The sequence below is a fragment of the Scyliorhinus canicula genome, chromosome 1 (assembly GCF_902713615.1).
Source record: "Scyliorhinus canicula chromosome 1, sScyCan1.1, whole genome shotgun sequence".
In the NCBI taxonomy this organism is placed as follows: domain Eukaryota; kingdom Metazoa; phylum Chordata; class Chondrichthyes; order Carcharhiniformes; family Scyliorhinidae; genus Scyliorhinus; species Scyliorhinus canicula.
This window is the reverse complement of record NC_052146.1, coordinates 219,357,559-219,371,850: the sequence shown is the minus strand read 5'-3', so window position 1 is coordinate 219,371,850 and position 14,292 is coordinate 219,357,559. Positions and strand designations below refer to the sequence as shown.

At 50.5% G+C, this 14,292-nt stretch overlaps 1 non-coding gene across 1 annotated transcript; it reads right to left on the bottom strand.

Annotated features, from left to right (window-relative positions):
- Positions 1-10,935: 10,935 nt before the first annotated feature.
- trnal-uaa lies at positions 10,936-11,018 on the bottom strand. The gene has a single exon. It is a non-coding gene; the product is annotated as a tRNA-Leu (tRNA).
- Between the last annotated feature and the right edge of the window lie 3,274 nt (positions 11,019-14,292).

Below are 14,292 nucleotides of genomic sequence, written 5' to 3'. Positions count from 1 at the left end.
AACAATTGTTCTGAAGTAGAATTGCTCTATGGACCACTAAAATATCACCGTGGACCCCCAATTCGGTATTTTTTTTGTGTGGACCCCCAGTAATGTTACATGGACCCCCAGGGTCCATGTGGACCCCGGTTGAGAACCACTGATCTAGATGGTAGCGGTCGTGGGTCTGGAAGATTCTGCCTAAGGAGCCTTGGTGAATTCCTGCAATGCATTTTGTAGATTGAAAACACTGCTGCTACTTTGCATCAGTGGTGGAGGGAGCGAATATTTGTGGATGGGGTGCCAATCAAGTGGGTTGCTTTGTCCTGGATGGTGTCAGGTTTCTTGGAGCTTAACTCATCCAGGCAAGTGGAGAGTGTTCCATCACACTCCGGATTTATGCCTTGTAGATGGTGGACAGGCTTTTGTGGAGTCAGGAGGTGAGTTACTCACCACAGGATTCCTAGCCTCTGACCTGACCACAGTATTTATACAGCCAGTCCAAATCAGGAATTTTGCTCAATGTAACCCCCAGGATGTTGATAATGAAAGATTCAGTGATGGTAATGCCATTGAATGTCATGGGGCAATGCTTAGATTCCCTCTTGTTAGAAATGGTAATTGCCTGGCACTTATTTGGTGCAAATGTTCCTTGCCACTTGTTAGCCCAAGTCTGGCTATTTATTGTCCAGATCTTGATGCAGTTGAACATGGACTGCTTCAGTATGTGATGAACAACAAATAGTGATGTACATTGTGCAATCAATCAACGTCCTCACTTATGACCTTATTACTGAAGGATGGTCATTGATGAAATAGCAGAAGATGGTTGTGCACTGGTCACTACCCTGAGGAATTCCTGCAATGATGTCCTGGATGAGTGACTTCCAACAACACTAAATCTTTGTTTGCGCCACGTGTGACTCCAATCAGCGGAGACTTTTCTCCCCTGATTCCTATTACCTCCAGTTTTGCATGGGCTCCTTGATGTCAAACGCTATCAAATGGTGCTTTGAAGTTAAGGGCAATCATCTCGCTTCACCTCTGGAGTTCCGCTCTTTTGTCCATGTTTGAACTAAGGCTGTAATGAGTTCAGGAGCTAAGTAGTCTTGACAGAACCCAAACTGAGCGTCAATGAGCAGGTCATTGCAAAGTGCCATTTAATGGTGCTGTTGATGACCCCTTCAGCATTTTACTCTTGATTTTTTTTTTAATAAACATTTTATTGAGGTATTTTTGGTTTTACAACAATGACAAAGTAAACAATATACATGAGTCTATAAACATAGTGCAAAAGGCCTGCTTCTTCCCTTACAGGTCCCACCTTTATTAACCCCCTACTCTAAACTAAACTAACCCCCACTTCTTGTAGCCACCTGGGGTGGCCACTGCCCAACACAAAATGGAAGATTGCAAGGAATGCAGGGAAAATGGACATGTTGGAAAGCAAGCGGCTTGCAAGGCGATTGTATATTGGGATGACTGCAGAAACCAGTTTTGACTGTTGCAGAAACCAGACAGCACTGTGAAAAGAAACCAGTTAACATATTAATGAGGCAATACCGGGCGAGTCCCAGATACAATTGACACAAGTTAAGCACAAATCGATACATTCTATGGAAGGCCAGACCCTGTGGCGCCAGAGAAGCCCAAAACAATAGGTCCCAAGAACCGCCCCAGTGACCGAGGAACTGCCCTATGATTGGGGGGTTCAAACATATCGATTGGGAAGAGACCCAATCGATTCCAAGCAGGTAAGGGGCGTGGATCCCCTGGGACCTATAAAAGGTCCCACACATGGTTCAGTCTCCTGTCTCCTGTCTCCTACTCCAGCCTTTGGATGGCAGCCACCAACAAGTAAGTGCCTAACGACGACCGCTACCAGAAATAGGCACTCCTGACCCCCTTTTCAATTGATAACAATCCGAAGTCTGCAGACCAGAGCAGAGCAAGAGGCCTTGTTCCCTGACCCAGCAGTTCCTTCGAGATAAGTATTAGTTGTTTAGCGGTAGGAGTAAGTTTAATCCTTTAGCGTGTGCATGGGTAGTTATTATAATTGTATTATAATAAACTCTAGTTGTTTGGACTTACTAATTGGTGTACGGTTTTATTGCTTTGAACTTCACCTTGAAGCTTTTGGCGCTGTTTTAATGGCACCTGGCGACTCCAGAGCTTAGAACAAGAAACAGAGCCAAATTGAATGTTAAGCACACTCACCCAGAATGAGCAACATTCTGCTGACCATTAATTTTCTGCAAAGAAGTCGACGAACGGTTGCCACCTCCGGGCGAACCCTAACAGTGACCCTCTCAAGGCGAACTTGATTTTCTTCAAACAGAGAAAGCTAGCCATGTCAGTAAGCCACGTCTCCGACTTTGGGGGCTTTGAGTCCCTCCAAGCTAATAATATCCGTCTCCGGGTTACCAGGGAAGCAAATGCCAGGATGTCTGCCTCTTTCTCCTCCTGGATTCCCGGATCTGTCGACACATCGAAAATCGCCACCTCTGGACTCAGCGCCACCCTGGTTTCTAACACCGTGGACATGACATCTGCAAACTCCTGCCAAAATCCCCTAAGCTTTGAGCATGACCAGAACATGTGGACATGGTACGCTGCCCCCCCCCCCCCCCCCCCCCGCACAACTTGCACACCTATCTTCTACACCAAAGAACCTGCTCATCCGGGCCACTGTCATGTGAGCCCGGTGAACAACCTTAAACTGTATCAGGCTGAGCCTGGCACATGTTGTGGACACGTTGACTCTACTCAATGCATCCGCCCAGAGACCATCCTCTATCTCTCCTCCTAACTCCTCTTCCCACTTGCGCTTCAGCTCCTCAGTCTGCGTGTCCTCTGACCCATGAGCTCCTTATAAATGTCGGAGACCTTCCCTTCTCCCACCCACACTCTGGAAACTACCCTGTCCTGAATCCCCCTTGGTGGTATGAGTAGGAAGGTTGAGACCTGTTTACGTAGGAAGTCCAGCACCTGCAGGTACCTAAATTCGTTTCATCTCACCAATCCAAATTTCTCCTCCAGTTCCCTCAATCTAGGAAACCTCCCTTCTATAAACATATCCCCCTTCTCTGAATACCTCTGCCATCTCCAAAACCCCCCGTCCATCCTTCCCGGGGCAAACCGGCGATTATTGCAGATTGGAGACCAGACCGATGCTCCCTCCGCTCCCACATGTCTCCTCCACTGTCCCCCAGACTCTCAGGGCTGCCACCACCACGGGGCTGGTGGAGTACCGTGCCAGCAGGAACGGCAGAGGCGCCGTTATCAATGCTCCCAAGCTGGTGCCCTTGCATGAAGCCGCCTCCATATGCTCCCATGCTGACCCTCCCCCCACCACCCACTTCCTGATCATGGCTATATTCGCCACCCAATAATAGTTACTAAAGTTTGGCAGCGCCAGCCCACCCTCTCCCCGGCTCCGCTCAAGCAACCCTTTTTTACTCGCGGGGTCTTGCCCGCCCATACAAAGCCTGTGATAATTTTGTTAATCCGTTTAAATCCGGAATAAAGATGGGGAGACACTGGAACACAAACAGGAATCTCGGAAGGACCGTCATCTTCACCGTCTGGACCCTCCCAGCTAGTGACAAGGGGAGCGCGTTCCACCTCCGAAAATCGTCCTTCATTTGGTCCACCAGACGGGCCAGATTAAGTTTGCGCAACAGTTCCCCATTCCCGCGCCACTTGGATGCCTAGATACCGAAAACGTCCCCCTACCACTCTAAACAGCAGTTCCCCCAGTCGCTTCTCCTGTCCCCTTGCCTGGATCGCAAACATCTCACTTTTCCCCATATTTAGTTTGTACCCCGAAAACCGGCCAAATTCCCCCAGAATCCTCATGATTTCTTCCACCCCCTCCACTGGGTCCGATACGTATAGGAGGAGGTCGACTGCGTAAAGCGAGACTCTGTGCTCCACCCCCCTCCCCCCCCCCCCCCCCCCCAGACCAGCCACTTCCAGTCCCTCGGGGCTCTCAGCGCAATTGCCAGCGGCTCTATAGCTAGTGTGAAATACAGTGGGTAGAGGGGGCATCCCTGTCTCGTCCCCCAATGTAGCCTAAAATAGTCCGATGTCATCCTATTCGTCCGTGCACTCGCCACAGGAGCCTGATACAGCAACCTGACCCAGTCAATAAAGCCCCGCCCAAATCTGAACCATCCCAGTACCTCCCACAGATATTCCTATTCTAATCTATCAAAAGCCTTCTCTACATCCATTGCAATCACTACCTCCACCTCCCTACCTTCTGGGGGCACCATGATCACATTTAGCAACCTTCCTACATTGGACACCAACTGCCTTCCCTTAACGAATCCCATCTGGGCCTCTCCAATCACGTCCGGAACACAGTCTTCAATCCTAGAGGACAAACTTTTGGCCAGCAGTTTGGCGCCACATTCAATAGGGATAACAGCCTGCTGGACCCACATAGCTCCGGATCCTTATCCCGCTTCAGAATCAGCAAGATCGTGGCCTGTGACATCGTCGGGAGAAGCACCCCTCTCTCCCTTGCCTCACTGAATGGCCTCATCAACAGCGGCCCTAATATCCCAGCGAACTTTTTATAAAACTCCGGTGGATACCCATCTGGACCCGGGGCTTTACCCGACTGCATGGCCTTCAGACCCTCCACTATCTCTTCCAACCCGATCGGGGCTCCCAGCCCTTCTACCAGCTCCCCGTCCACCTTCGGGAAATTCAGCCCCCCTGGGAAGTGCCTCATCCCCTCCGGCCCAGGTGGGGGTTCCGAACCATACAGCCGACTATAAAACTCCTTAAACTCCTTATTCACCCCCTGCTTAGTCTCCCACCAGGCTCCCCTCCCCATTCCTTATTTTCCCATTCTCCCTGGCTGCCTCCCTCTTTCTAAGCTGCTGTGCAAGCATTCTGCTGGCCTTCTCTCCATGCTCAGAAATCTCCCTCACCTTTCTCAGCTGCTCCACCTGTGGTTAGCAAGCCGAACTCCGCCTGTAACCTCCGCCGTTCCCTTCAAAGCCCTGCCTCAGGGGTCTCCTGTCGACCTGCAAATCTCCTTTACCAGTCGGTCCATCTCTGTCCTGTTTACCTTCTCCCTGTGGGCCCGTATCAAGATCAGCTCCCCTCTAACCACTGCCTTCAATGCCTCCCAGACCACCTTTGCCAAAATTTCCCCGTGTCATTGACCTCCAGGTATTTCTGAATACATTTCCTCAGCCGCCCGCACACCTCCTCGTCTGCTAAAAGTCCCACGTCTACCCTCCAGTGCGGGCGCTGATTACTGACTTTACTAACCTGTAGGTCAATCCAGTGCGGGGACTGGTCTGAGATTGTAATCGCCGAGTTTCCCGTGTCCACCCCCATCAGTCGAGCCCTACTCGGAATAAAGAAATCGATCCAGGAGTACACTTTATTCACGTGTGAGTGGAAGGAGAACTCCTTTACTCTTGGCTGCCCAAATCTCCATGGGTTCCCCCCCCCCCCCCGCCCCCATCTGCTCCATGAACCCTTTTAGCTCTTTAGCCATTGCTGGCACCCTGCCCGTTTTTGAGCTTAACCGGTCTAAACCAGGGTCAATAACTGTGTTGAAGTCCCCTCCCATGACCAGCCTATGCAAATCCAGGTCAGGTATCTTCCCCAGCATCCTCTTTATAAACTCCACATCGTCCCAGTTTGTCGCATATACGTTTACTAATACCACCTGCACCCCCTCCAGTTTCCCACTGACCCTAATGTACCAGCCTCCCACGTCCGAAACTATTCTTCCCGCCTCAAACACCACTCGCTTGTTGATCAGGAATTTGACCCCTCTGGTCTTCGAGTCCAGTCCTAATGAAAAACCTGTCCGACTCAACCTTTCCTTAACCTAACCTGGTCCGCTACTCTAAGGTGCGTCTCCTGCAGCATTACCACGTCCGCCTTCAATCCTCTCAAATGCGCGAACACATGTGCCCTCTTGACCGGCCCATTGCGCCCTCTTACATTCCAGGTGATCAGTCTAGTTGGGGGGCTCATTGCCCCCCCCTTCGCCGATCAGCCATCCCCTCTCTTGGGCCAGGCACCAGCCCGCACCCCCCCGCCTCCACCTGCCCGCCCCCAGGCAGCCTCCGCCCCCAACCCCCTCTCTGTCCCTCAGCAAAAATCCCTCCCTCGTCAGCAGAACATTTTTCCCCCTCGCCCCCCTAGTAACAGCACAAAATAAATCAACCCCTTTGATAAGCCTCGCATCTGTTCACCCCCCCCCCCCCCCCCCCTCCACTACACTTACGTAAGCTAGCCCGCCCAGCTATACAGCAGGCATTACAAATAACATCCGAAAAAGCAAGAAACTCTTTTTTTTTAAATATAACCGTTACAGCAAAATTCTAAGTTCAAAGTTCTCAGTCCGACACCAGTCCTTTCCTTTTCGTGAAGTCCAGCGCTTCCTCAGGTGACTCGAAATAGAAATGTTGCTCCTCGTATGTGACCCAGAGGCGGGCCGGGTACAACAGCCCGAACGTAACCTTTTTCTTGAAAAGAGCCAACCTGATCTGTTTGAACCCCGCTCTTCTCCTGGCCACCTCCACACTCAGGTCTTGATAGATCCGCAGGATACTGTTGTTCCATTTGCAGCTCCGTGTCTGCTTGGCCCACTGTAAAACATACTCCTTCTCCAGATATCTCTAGAATCTCACCACCATTGCCCTGGGGGGAGGGGGGGGGGGGGGGGGGGGGGGGGGGCCTCCATTCACGGCTTCCACGCAAGCACTCTGTGAGCCCTGTCCACCTCCAAGGGTCGGGGGAATGCCCCATCCCCCAGCCGCTTCTCGTACATGGGTGTTATGTATGCCCCAGTGTCCGCTCCTTCGGATGCCTCCGGGAGCCCAACGATTCTTAAGTTCTGCAGGCGGGACCTATTCTCTAGGTCCTCCACGTTCTCCAGGAGCCTTTTCTGCTGGTCACTCAGCAGCCCCACTTCCAACTCCACCGCAGTTTGATGTTCCTCCTGGTCAGCCAGCGCCTTCTCTACTTTCTGGATCGCCTGATCTTGGGCATCCAATCTAAGTTCCAACTGCGAAATTGCCTCTTTAATCGGGTCCAAACAGTCCTGCTTCTGCTAGGTGAAGCCCTCCTGGATAACTTGCATCTACTGCTCCATTGACCGCTGGGTCGACAAGCCAGAGGTCCGGTCCTCCGCCATGCTTCCTCTCGGTGCAGCTTCAGCCCAAGCCTTCTCTGTCCATCTGTTTCTGCCTTTGCGGGCACTCCTAGTCAGGGCCGGCTCAAGGTACCGGCAACTCGGGCAGTCGCCCAGGGCGCCATGTGCTAGGGGGCGCCATCAAGGAGTGCGGGTCCCGCGCATGCGCAGTTGGGCCGGTGCCAACCACCGCATGCGCGGTGGCCGCCCTCCCTCAGGCCGCCCCGCACAAACATGGCGGATGGATCCAGGCTCGCAGGTGGTCACTCCGGCCCCCCCCCCCCCCCGCCCCCCCCCCCCCCCCCCCCCCCCCCGAAGGGCGCCGAAGTTCAGCTTGCCCGGGGCGCCAGCAACCCTAGGACCGGCGCTGCTCCTAGTCCTCCTCCCCATGCACCAATGTGGGAATTCAGTTCACTGTTGCCTCTGTCATCAATTTTTCAAATCAAGTCCGGTAAAAAATCAGGGGGAAAAGGTCCAAAAGTCCGACCTGAGCGGGAGCCACCAAATGTGCAACTTACCCCTTCATAGCCGCCACCAGAAGTCTTACTGATGATTGAGAGTAGAGTGATTGGGTGGTAATTGGCTAGGTTGGATTCACCCTGCTTTTTATGTACAAGGCATACCAGGGCAATTTTCCACATTGCTGTGTAGATGCCAGTGTTGTAGCTGTTCTGGAACAGTTTGGCTATGGGCGCAGCAATTTCTGGAACACAAATCTTCAGTAGTTAATGCTGGGATCATGGTTATCACAACTTGCAATTATATAACACCTTTAACATAGTGAAACATTCCAATCTGATTCATGGGAGTGTTATCAAATCATAATTAGCAATGAGTCACATGAAGATATTGTCAGACAGGTAGCCAAAAGCTGGATTGCAGTTTGGGTTTAAGGAATATCTTAAAGGAAGAAATGGAAGTCATGAAGTAGAGATTTAGGGCATGATTACCAGAGCTTAGGACCCCGGTGCCTGACAACACGGTCGCCAGTGGTAGTGTGGTAAAAATTGGGGATGCACATTCATGGGATGTGGGAATCACTGGCTAGGCCGGCGTTGATTGCTTATCCCTAATTGCCCTCGTGAAGTCACTTTCTTTCATACGGCAGTCTGTAAAATGAAAGTGCTTGTACTGTGGTGTTAGGTAGCGAGTTCCAGAATTTTGACCGAAAGAACAATAAAGGAAGGGTGATGTATTTCCAACTGAAAGCAGTGTGTGACTTTGGAGGAGTACTTGCAGGTCGTGTTGTTCTACAACATTGCTGCTCTTGTTCTAGGCGGTAACTGGTTTCAGGTGAGTGAGGTGCTGGTGAAGCAACTTGAACATTGTTGCATTTCTACCATTGGAACAAGTGGGAAATATTCCTGAAACTATGTGATAATTTAAACATTTGGGGTGAAGTATAGCAGAATTCTGACAAGAGCGGCACGGTGGCAAAAAAGAACAAAGAAAAGTACAGAACAGGAACAGGCCCTTAGGCCCTCTAAGCCTGTGCCGACCATGCTGCCCTTCTAAACTAAAATCTTCTACACTTCCTGGGTCCTTTTCCCTCTATTCCCATCCTATTCATGTATTTGTCAAGATGCCCCTTAAATGTCACTGTCGTCCCTGCTTCCACCACCCCCTCCGACAGCGAGTTCCAGGCACCCACTACCCTCTGTGTAAAAAACTTGCCTCGTATATTTCCTCTAAACCTTGCCCCTCGCACTTTAAACCTATGCCCCCTAATTTTTGACCCCTCTACCCTGGGAAAAAGCCTTTGACTATCCACTCTGTCTATGCTCCTCGCAGTGGCGCAGTGGATAGCACTGCTGCCTCACCGCGCCGAGGTCCCAGATTCAATCCCGGCTCTGGGTCACTGTCCCTCTGGAGCTTGCACATTCTCCCTATGTTTGCGTGGGTTTCGCCCCCCCACTACACAAAGATGTGGTGGATTGGCCACGCTAAATGCCCCTTAATTGGAAAAATTAATTGGGCGCTCTGTTGACAACGGCAGGACTGGTAGATCCCACCAAAAAACATGTGGCGGAGTGGTTGGTAAATCCCATCCTAATTATGGGCTAAAAGACTGAGAAACTCCACAGGGCCCAAAAAAGTGACTAAGAGCGGGATTCTTCGGCCACGCCACCCAGCAACTGGAAATTCCCACCCAAGGTCAACAGACATTTACATGGTCCCGTCACGTCCGTGGCGATCTTGTGGCAGGCGGGGCCAAAGAATCCAGCCCTAAGTGTCTTTAGATAGCGGCAGGGAACTCGGCGACAGAATCAGCGAGAAACACCCAGCAAAACCCATCACAAATGACACTTAGAAACTTTTTGGTTAGATCACAGCCATAGTGTCAAAATTTCCAATGTTTATGCTGCTGGTCACAGATTTCAGGTGGTGCTAATTTTCACTTGTCTCTAAAATGACACCTGTAGCTGAACAGCTCCACTGCCCAGATTGTTGATAGCTGGAAAAATACCACAAGATTATTAACACCGGACCAGCATTGTGGAGAAAACTGAAAGGTTAAAAACATCAATCCTCTATTAAAGTCATGAAACTATTTGTACTTATGTGTTACTTCACACAGAACTCTTTTTGCTCGCTGTTTATCTTTGATTAGGAAGAAATTTGAAACATGAAACCTGGTGCTGACATCGACTTGCTGCCCCCTGCTGCCATAAAGCGGCAAGCGTGAGGGGGGATTGTGGTGTAATGTGAAACTATGAACACCGGGAGTCAATGTTCTGTAAAGCAGAGACATTCTGAGATCATTCAGTCCAAATTACCTTCTCCTGAGCCCGAAATCTTTCTATGTTTCTAACTTAATTCATTCATCCAGACACCATGCCAGGCCTTCATCCTCTGAGACCTCCTGAACCTGCAAAGCACAAACTTTAACATTAAGACTGTTGTTTACTCACCTCATAGTTATTTGATTTTTCAGTTGTTGCAGTTCTGGATACGTAAGCAGCGTGCATTTCAAACATAAAACATTGGAAAGTATATTTTAATAGCAAACACCGTCTGTAACTTTTTTTCATAATATGAAAGAAGTAGACACTATATTAAAGTTATATTTTATATAGTTAATCCTGTGAGCAAATGGAGGGCGGAAGATGTTCAGAACATCCCTGAAGAGATCGAATATACCTGCTAATTTAGGGAAGAGGGTGACCTGTGACCAACCAATGACTCTTCTCAGAAGGTACTTTGAGAGATTGGGTGGGGAATGTGCAGCAGGCAAAGATGACGTGTTGGAGGGAGTGCACAAGCCAAGCCTCCAAACACCTCATCTACTTGACTCTTCAAGCATCACTTGCCCCACGTATGGCAGAGTTAGTGGATCCATTGAACCGGAGTAGCAGCAAATCATCCTTCAGGAACTACCAAAGATTTTGACTGATTTAAAATGATGTGCTGACATTATTTTGCAGAAATGATTTAATGAAATTATTTCACAGCATAAAACACAATTTACAAGTTTCATAAATATTCTTACACAATAACTTTAAACATGAATGTTACAAATTTATTTTGAAGTAACTATTTGATCAATATTTATGGATTGCAATTTTGCCATGTTTTACATAATTTTGGTTAATATTCGACGCTGAATATAAAAGTTCAATTTTATATAGTTTTAACACCCACAAATTATTACAATACTAAATGTATAAACACTGCATGTATTTTTCGAGTGCAGTATTTTGTTTGGAATCCTATTATGAAAGGGGTAGGGAATTAAAAGATTTTATGACACGTAACTGCTGCTGAATTTGGTGCAAAAATCCATCTACCAGGAGTGGGGTTCGAACCCACGCGGACATATGTCCATTGGATCTTAAGTCCAACGCCTTAACCACTCGGCCATCCTGGTAGGAGATGGCAAACTGACTGGAACATGGCCCCATGATGTTACAACGTGCGAGCGAACTGTCTAGTATTAGACAATGTACCAGGCTTTGGAGAAGCAGACTCTCCGTTTCCCCGCTAATCCCGCTTGCGACACCCGGGACCCTGGGGCACCAAGAGAAGCACCTGACGTCATTCCGCTCGGGATAGCCCGAGCGGAATGGCCCCGCCCCCAATCGCGCTCCTGCTCCGGGACCCGCCCCCAACTCTGCCTCTGCTCCGGGACCCGCCCCCAGCCCCACCCACCTCGGCTCCGGGACCCACCCCCAACCACCGCCTCTGCTCCTGGCCCCGCCCCTAGCCCGACTCCGCCCAATACTCCCGGCCCCGCCTCTGCTTCCTTCCCGCCAGAGCTGACTCCGCCCCCAGCTCTGCCCCTGTTCCCAGCCCCGCCCCACTCCCAACTATGCCTCTGGTCCGGTACCCTCAGATCCTGGCTCCGCCCCATTCCAGCTCCGCCCCGCCTCTGCTCCCTTCCCGCCCGAGCTGACTCCGCCCACAGCCCCGCCCCACTCCCAGCTATGCCTCAGCTCCAGTACCCTCAGATCCTGGCCCCGCCCCTATTCCAGCTCCCTTCCCGCCCGAGCTGACTCCTCCCCAGCCCCGCCTCTGCACGGTCCCGTTTGAGCTCGACTCCGCCCCTAGCCCCGCCCTTAGTCCTAGCCCCGCCTTTGCTCCCAGACCCGCGCCTCCTCCCGACTCCGCCCTACTTCCAGCCCGCCCCCGACTCACGGTCCCGACTTTGCTCCAAGCCCCGCCTCTGATCCCAGCCCGGTTCCGCCCCTAGCCCCTCTACTGCTCCAGACCCGCCCCTACTGGTTCCGCCGTTGCTTCAAGCCCCGCCCCCTTCTGCAGGCCCCGCCTCGGCTCCCCCACCCCGACACCGGGGTCCCAGCCCGACCCCGCCTCCAAGCCATGCCTCCTGACAGTCCCGCCATTGCATCCCGCTATTAGCCCCGCCCTCCTGCACAGGGTCCCACCCGGAGTCCCTGCCCCGCCCCTCCACCCAGGCCCCTGCCCCGCCCCTCCACCCAGGCCCCTGCCCCGCCCCTCCGCCCCGCCCGTCCACCCAGGCCCCTGCCCCGCCCATCCACCCAGGCCCCGCCCTGCGCACAGGCTCCGCCACCCCGTTCTGGACTCATTCCCTCCTTCGCCACCGGGGGGCGTGCGAAGACGTAAGTACAGGAGAGGAGGGTCAGAGAGGGGGTGGCGTAATAAGTAAGTGAAGCAAAGAGGAAATATGAAAATATGTTAGGAGCTAACATCAAAAGTAGTAAAATCTTCTATAGGTTTGTAAATAGTAAACGTGTGGTTAAAGGGGTAGTAGGACTGATTAGGGGCCAAAGAGGAGATTTACACATGGAGGTGAAAGGCATAGCTGATGTATTAAATACATTGCATCTGTTTTTATTAAGAAAGAAGATGCTTCCCAGGGCACTGTAAAAGTGGAGGAAATTCATACGCTAGATGGCTTTAAAATTGAAACAGGAGTTTTTGGATAGGCTATCTGTAAAGTTGATAAGGCACCAGAACCGGATGCGATCCATCCAAGGATACTGAGGGCAGTGAGAGTGGAAATTGCAGGCGCATTGGCCATAGTTGTTCAGTCTTCCTTAGATTCAGAGATGGTGTCAGAGGACTGCAGAATCCTCTCACTGTCCACCCTATCTATTCCTCTGATCATCTTGTATGCCTCAATTAAGTCACCTCGTAACCTTAGCGCTAACGAAAACAGCCTCAAGCCTTCACTCATAAGATCTTCCCTCCATAGAGCCCACTTGATCAGAATCCAAATGAGTAGGTTCTTCCCGGAGGTGGAGGACAGCGTGAACGGTGCCAAGGAGTCCTGGCCAACCGTGCCCACAAGTTCTGGTCTTCCCCCAGACGCAAAGTCCAAAGTGGTGGGCATGAGGGTGGAGCCATGCCCGAAAGTGGCGGACTGAATTTCTCCAAAGGGAGAAAATCAAATTCGCCATCCGTGGGTCGGAAGATGGCTTCGATAAAACATAGGAGCCATTCACCTGATTGTTCCGGGACCTGTTTGGGGTCAGCAACTAAGTAGCCAGGAGCTAGGAAGAGGTAGCCAAGATGCAATAGGAGAGAGGGGGGAGGGGGAAGACCCGGGGAAACAAGAACGTGTAGCCAAACCCAGCGAGAGAAAAAGGGGTAGTAGGGAAGAAGAGAGGAGGGCATGGAAAAAAATGTAGGAGAGCCAGGAGGGAGAAAAGAGGGGAACACAAACGGGGTAGAAAACACAGGAGAAGACAACAACCACAACGAATACAGCAAGACGAAAAGAACGAGAAGAAGGAACGGTCCTAAGTCGAAGCTCATGCAAATAAATGATAAGAAACTGACTGACATGTAAAAACATTAGTGGCGCCACCCATGACACCTCTCCCCCCCCCCCCCCCCACACTTGTTAAAAAATAATAATTCTGTATGTATTTGTATTTCTACCATGTATAACAAAACCCAATAAAAACATTTTTTTAAATGTGGGTTATTCAAGGAAAGCCAGCGTAGATTACTTAAGTGAAAATCGTGACCAACCTTTTTGTTGATGAGGGCAATGCTGTTGATGTGATGGATAAGGATATCCAACATTTGATATACTGCTGCATAATAGACTTGTGAACAAACTTATAATTTGTTATAGGCCAGGGTTTAGAGAACCCCAAAGTGTATCATGGAGTTCACCTGACCCACAACTTTTAATAGATTGTGGTACGGGGAGCACACGGCCCACTCTACAGGTGTGGTACAGCAGAAATGGAAAAGCTTTTTTTAAAGCAAAACAATGTTTATTCTATGAACTCAATTTAACCTTTTTAAAACATAGTGAACATCTTAGCAACCATTAATTTAAATACAACCCCCAAAGAATACAACACTACAAAATCCTTCAGCTGTCCTTTTAACATCCATAAAACTTAAAAAAGAAATTTTAACAGAAGCACATGAGGTTAAAGTCACTACTGAGAGCAGTTATTAGTTTTAAATCACCAGTGAAGCATCCGACACAGGCATGGACGGGTTCTTCGGATTTGAGGTTCCTCAGCCCAGCATAGACGATATCCCGACCCATGAGTACAGGATTCTGCTGCGGCCTGAAGCCAAGAGACAGAGAGCGGTACAAGTCCACAGAGAGCGGCCTGACGCCAAGAGACAGAGAGAGGTACAAGCCCACAGGGAGCGGCCTGGCACCAAGAGACAGAGAGAGGTACAAGCCCACAGGG